Here is a 6,303-nt window from a genome sequence, read left to right as displayed (position 1 = left end):
TGGCCGGCCGGGGAACCGGCCAAGGCGGATAGGCGGTCACGGGGGTCCCGCCGGCTGGTCCGCGGGCCAATTGGGGTCCCGTAAGTTAGCGGTCGCGGCCCGGAATCCGCGCCGGCCAGCAGCCACCGGGAGGCGGGTAGGCTGTCACGGAGGTCCCGCCAGCTGGTCCGCGGGCCAATTAGGGTCCCGTAAGTGAGCGGTCGCGGCCCGGAATCCACGCCGGCCAGCAGCCACCGCCAGGCGGGTAGGCTGTCACGGAGGTCCCGCCAGCTGGTCCGCGGGCCATTTAGGGTCCCGTAAGTTAGCGGTCGCGGCCCGGAATGCACGCCGGCCAGCAGCCACCGGCAGGCGGATAGGCGGTCACGGAGGTCCCGCCGGCCGGTCCGCTGGCCAATTACCTCCAGCCGAGCGGATATGAACTTTATTAGCACCTTCTACGAGATGGCGGAGCCTTATTCGACAACCAGCACCTCGGCTTAGCATTTTCCACGGCCCGCTGATCTTCCAGAAGACGTCCAGCCGGTTTCCTCCTCACATTTTAAGCCGGCCGAGGCTTCCGGCACCCCGGCTAAGCTTTCTCCACGGCCCGCTGAGCTTCCGAGGGACCTCCAGCCGGTTCTCCCGGTGCCTCGCGCCTCGCTTTGTGAGCCGGCCGAGGCTTCCAGCACCCCGGCTAAGCTTTCTCCACGGCCCGCTGAGCTTCCAGGGGACCTGCAGCCGGTTCTCCCGGTGCCTCGCGCCTCGCTTTGTGAGCCGGCCGAGGCTTCCAGCACCCCGGCTAAGCTTTCTCCACGGCCCGCTGAGCTTCCGAGGGACCTCCAGCCGGTTCTCCCGGTGCCTCCCGCCTCGCTTTGTGAGCCGGCCGAGGCTTCCAGCACCTCGGCCGAGCGTTTCCCACGGCCCGCTGAGCTTCCAGGGGACCTCCAGCCGGTTCTCCCGGTGCCTCGCGCCTCGCTTTGCGAGCCGGCCGAGGCTTCCAGCACCTCGGCTGAGCGTTTTCGGCGGCCCGTTGCTCTCCCGGAGGTCGCAACGGGGAGTTACCTCCCTCTCGCGGACACGGCGAGTAAATACACCGCCTCTCGCACTTGGCGCACACTCACTCGCATTGCTACGCCTCCCGTGGCACTTTAAGCGGTCCGAACGGCGGGAGTAACTGCGACTCTCCTAAGGTAGGCTCACTTGACTATTTATTTATGTATTTATTTATTTTTGACGGTTCGCGGAGGCGATGACGCTCCGCGCGGGTAAACGGCGGGAGTAACTGTGACTCTCTTAAGGTAGGCTCACTTGACATTTATTTATTCATGTATTTATTTATTTTTGACGGTTCGCGGAGGCGATGACGCTCCGCGCGGGTAAACGGCGGGAGTAACTGTGACTCTCTTAAGGTAGGCTCACTTGACATTTATTTTGGCGGTTCGCGGAGGCGACCGGCACCGCCGGGAGGCCGTGCGCGCGCGCGCAGAGCGGCCGAATAACGCTCCGCCGGCCCCGGGTGATTACCGAGAGGCTCCCCGGCCTCGCGGAGCTCCGACGCTCCTCCGCGGGACCTCCGGCGGCCGGCGCGCTCGCGCACCACCCCCCGGCACCGCCGGGAGGCCGTGCGCGCGCGCGCAGAGCGGCCGAATAACGCTCCGCCGGCCCCGGGTGATTACCGAGAGGCTCCCCGGCCTCGCGGAGCTCCGACGCTCCTCCGCGGGACCTCCGGCGGCCGGCGCGCTCGCGCACCACCCCCCGGCACCGCCGGGAGGCCGTGCGCGCGCGCGCAGAGCGGCCGAATAACGCTCCGCCGGCCCCGGGTGATTACCGAGAGGCTCCCCGGCCTCGCGGAGCTCCGACGCTCCTCCGCGGGACCTCCGGCGGCCGGCGCGCTCGCGCACCACCCCCCGGCACCGCCGGGAGGCCGTGCGCGCGCGCGCAGAGCGGCCGAATAACGCTCCGCCGGCCCCGGGTGATTACCGAGAGGCTCCCCGGCCTCGCGGAGCTCCGACGCTCCTCCGCGGGACCTCCGGCGGCCGGCGCGCTCGCGCACCACCCCCCGGCACCGCCGGGAGGCCGTGCGCGCGCGCGCAGAGCGGCCGAATAACGCTCCGCCGGCCCCGGGTGATTACCGAGAGGCTCCCCGGCCTCGCGGAGCTCCGACGCTCCTCCGCGGGACCTCCGGCGGCCGAAAATAGCTCCAAGCCCAGCGGATCGGCTGCTTGGAAGCACCGCGCCGTCCGGCTCCACCTGGTACCTCGCACGGCTCTCATCTCCCCCCCGCACGGACTTCCGAGCGCTCGGGGAGACGCTCGGAAGCTGCCCGTGCCGTCGCGGCGGGGAATTGCCTCCCTCTGGCGGACGCGGCGAGTAAAAACACCACCTCTCGCACTTTGCGCACACTTACTTGCGTGGGTCCGCTTCCGATGACACTTTGAGCGGCCGAACGGCGGGAGTAACTACGACTCTCTTAAGGTAGGCTCACTTGACATTTATTCATGTATTTATTTATTTTTGACGGTTCGCGGAGGCGATGACGCTCCGCGCGGGTAAACGGCGGGAGTAGCTGTGACTCTCTTAAGGTAGCCTGACTCGACGTCTTTTTCAACGGTGGCTGGAGGACCCAGGCGGTTCTCGGGGGTGCGTCGCTCCTCACTTTTGACGCCCGAGGAGGCTCCCGGCACCTCGGCTACGCGTTTTCGGCGGCCCGCTGAGCTTCCAGAAGACCTCCAGCCGGTTCTCCCGGTGCTTTCCTCCTCACGTTTTAAGCCGGCCGAGGCTTCCGGCACCCCGGCTGAGCTTTTTTCCCACGGCCCGCTGAGCTTCCAGGGGACCTCCGGCCGGTTCTCCGCGCGCTTTCCTCCTCACTTTTAAGCCGGCCGAGGCTTCCGGCACCCCGGCCAAGCGTTTCCCACGTCCCGCTGAGCTTCCAGGGGACCTCCGGCCGGTTCTCCGCGCGCCCCCCTCCTAACTCGGCTCCCGGCACCCCGGCTAAGCGATTTGAACGGCCCGCTGATCTCCCGGAGGTCGCAACGGGGAATTGCCTCCCTCTCGCGGACACGGCGCGTAAATGCACCGCCTCTCGCACTTGGCGCACACTCACTCGCATCGCTACGCCTCCCGTGGCACTTTAAGCGACCGGGACCACCGCGAGCGCGGGCGATGACTAAGAGGCTCCCCGGCCGGCCTCGCGGAGCTCCGACGCTCCCCCGCGGGACTTCCGGCGGCCGGCCGGAGCCTCGGCACGGCTGCCGCACTCCCTAATAACACCCCGCGGACCCCCGCGAGCCGAACGCTCGCTGCCGCGGGCGACCCGTGCCAAGGCGGACGCGTGACGGCGCGGGAGCCCTCGGCACTATCTCACGGTCACGTATGTAGTCAAATCGTGTAAAATCACCGTTAGTTTATTCATAATATAGGTAATAATTAAATAAATATTAACATCGCGTATATTATTAATAAACACATGTATGTATTTATTTAATAATTAAATAAATATTAACATCGCGTATAATCATGCGCAATACTTCGTGGCCGACCGGGGAACCGGCGAAGGCGGACGCATCGCGGCGCGAGAGCCGTTGGCACTTTGGAAAAATAAATAAATAAATAAATAAATAAATAAATAATAATTCGCCGACCGGGCTCCGGGGGGAGAGGCCGATTTTTGGCCGTTCGTGGCCGACCGGGGAACCGGCGAAGGCGGACGCATCGCGGCGCGAGAGCCGTTGGCACTTTGGAAAAATAAATAAATAAATAAATAAATAAATAAATAAATAAATAAATAAATAATTCGCCGACCGGGCTCCGGGGCAAGAGGCCGAATTTTCGCTCGTTCGGGCCGACCGGGGAACCGGCGAAGGCGGACGCAGCGCGGCGCGAGAGCCGTTGGCACTTTGAAAAAAAAAAAAAAAAAAAAAATTCGCCCACCGGGCTCCGGGGGAAGAGGCCGGCTTTTCGCCGTTCGCGGCCGACCGGGGAACCGGCGAAAGCGGACGCGCTCTCTAACGAGCCCCGCCGGCCGGAGGAAGTGCGCCCTCTGGCGGACACGCCGTTGTAAATGAATGGGGTTTGGCACTTAGTGCATTTTTCGCCCAAGTCGAAGCGCGCTCCGGGCGAGGAGGCCGGATTCTCGCCACCCGTGGCCGGCCGGGGAACCGGCCAAGGCGGACGCGCTCTCTAACGAGCCCCGCCGGCCGGAGGAAGTGCGCCCTCTGGCGGACACGCCGTTGTAAATGAATGGGGTTTGGCACTTGGTGCATTTTTCGCCCAAGTCGAAGCGCGCTCCGGGCGAGGAGGCCGGATTCTCGCCACCCGTGGCCGGCCGGGGAACCGGCGAAGGCGGATAGGCTTTCACGGAGGATCCGCCGGCTGGTCCGCGGGCCGATTAGGGTCCCGCGAGTGAGCGGTGGCGGTCCGGAATCCAGGCCGGCCAGGAGGCACCGCCAGGCGGATAGGCTTTCACGGAGGAGCCGCCGGCTGGTCCGCGGGCCGTTTAGGGTCCCGCGAGTGAGCGGTGGCGGTCCGGAATCCAGGCCGGCCAGGAGGCACCGCCAGGCGGATAGGCTTTCACGGAGGACCCGCCGGCTGGTCCGCGGGCCGTTTAGGGTCCCGCGAGTGAGCGGTCGCGGTCCGGAATCCAGGCCGGCCAGGAGGCACCGCCAGGCGGATAGGCTTTCACGGAGGACCCGCCGGCTGGTCCGCGGGCCGTTTAGGCTCCCGTAAGTTAGCGGTCGCGGTCCGGAATACAGGCCGTCCAGGAGGCACTGCCAGGCGGATACACTCTCTAACGAGCCCCGCCGGCTGGTCCGCCGGGGGAAGTGCGCCCTCTGGCGGACACGCCGTTGTAAATGAATGGGGTTTGGCACTTAGTGCATTTTTCGACCAGCGGCAACGCAGGCTGACGGGCGGCCGCTTCCACGGGCCGGTACTACTCTACGGAGGCGCTAGCCGCCTCCGGTGGGGGCCGTGTGATCTCGCTGGATGCCCGAGGACCTTCCGCGAGGCCCGGCCGCAGCTTTTACGCGCGCCCGGTCCTATTACCTGGTGGAAGCTGGAGGCCGGGGCTCCGCAGCTCGCCGCCCGGGGACCTTCCGCGAGGCCCGGCCGCAGCTTTTACGCACCACCGCTGCTATTCTCTGGCTCCGGCTTCGTCCCGGAGGGTGCTTGGGGAACGGCGGCGCACACCGCGAACGGCCGGTGGCGGTCGGCTGGTGGCGGTCGGCTGGTGGCTGTCGGCTGGTGGCGGTCGGGGGTGGCGCTTGGGGATGGCGCTTGGGGATGGTGGCTGTCGGCTGGTGGCGGTCGGCTGGTGGCGGTCGGCTGGTGGCGGTCGGCTGGTGGCGGTCGGGGGTGGCGCTTGGGGATGGCGCTTGGGGATGGTGGCTGTCGGCTGGTGGCGGTCGGCTGGTGGCGGTCGGGGGGTGGCGGTCGGGGATGGCGCTTGGGGATGGTGGCTGTCGCCTTGTGGCGGTCGGCTGGTGGCGGTCGCCTTGTGGCGGTCGCCTTGTGGCGGTCGGGGATGGCGCTTGGGGATGGTGGCTGTCGCCTTGTGGCGGTCGGCTGGTGGCGGTCGCCTTGTGGCGGTCGCCTTGTGGCGGTCGGGGATGGCGCTTGGGGATGGTGGCTGTCGCCTTGTGGCGGTCGGCTGGTGGCGGTCGGCTGGTGGCGGTCGGGGGGTGGCGGTCGGGGATGGCGCTTGGGGATGGTGGCTGTCGCCTTGTGGCGGTCGGGGGGTGGCGGTCGGGGATGGCGCTTGGGGATGGTGGCTGTCGCCTTGTGGCGGTCGGCTGGTGGCGGTCGGCTGGTGGCGGTCGGCTGGTGGCGGTCGGGGGGTGGCGGTCGGGGGTGGCGCTTGGGGATGGTGGCTGTCGCCTTGTGGCGGTCGGCTGGTGGCGGTCGCCTTGTGGCGGTCGGGGGGCGGCGGTCGGGGGTGGCGCTTGGGGATGGTGGCTGTCGGCTGGTGGCGGTCGGCTGGTGGCGGTCGGCTGGTGGCGGTCGGCTGGTGGCGGTCGGGGGTGGCGCTTGGGGATGGCGCTTGGGGATGGTGGCTGTCGCCTTGTGGCGGTCGGCTGGTGGCGGTCGCCTTGTGGCGGTCGGGGATGGCGCTTGGGGATGGTGGCTGTCGCCTTGTGGCGGTCGCCTTGTGGCGGTCGCCTTGTGGCGGTCGGGGATGGCGCTTGGGGATGGTGGCTGTCGCCTTGTGGCGGTCGGCGGTGGTGGTTTGGGACCGGCGTCCGGCGCAAAGTGCGTGTTGCGCGGGCCGGAGAAAATTTAGGCCAGGGGCCCGCCGCTGGAGAAATTTTTAGGTACCAGGGGTGGATT

Source organism: Syngnathus scovelli, unplaced genomic scaffold, assembly GCF_024217435.2.
Source record: "Syngnathus scovelli strain Florida unplaced genomic scaffold, RoL_Ssco_1.2 HiC_scaffold_129, whole genome shotgun sequence".
Taxonomy (NCBI): Eukaryota; Metazoa; Chordata; class Actinopteri; order Syngnathiformes; family Syngnathidae; genus Syngnathus; species Syngnathus scovelli.
The sequence above is the reverse complement of the archived record's forward strand: the minus strand, read 5'-3'. Positions refer to the sequence as shown.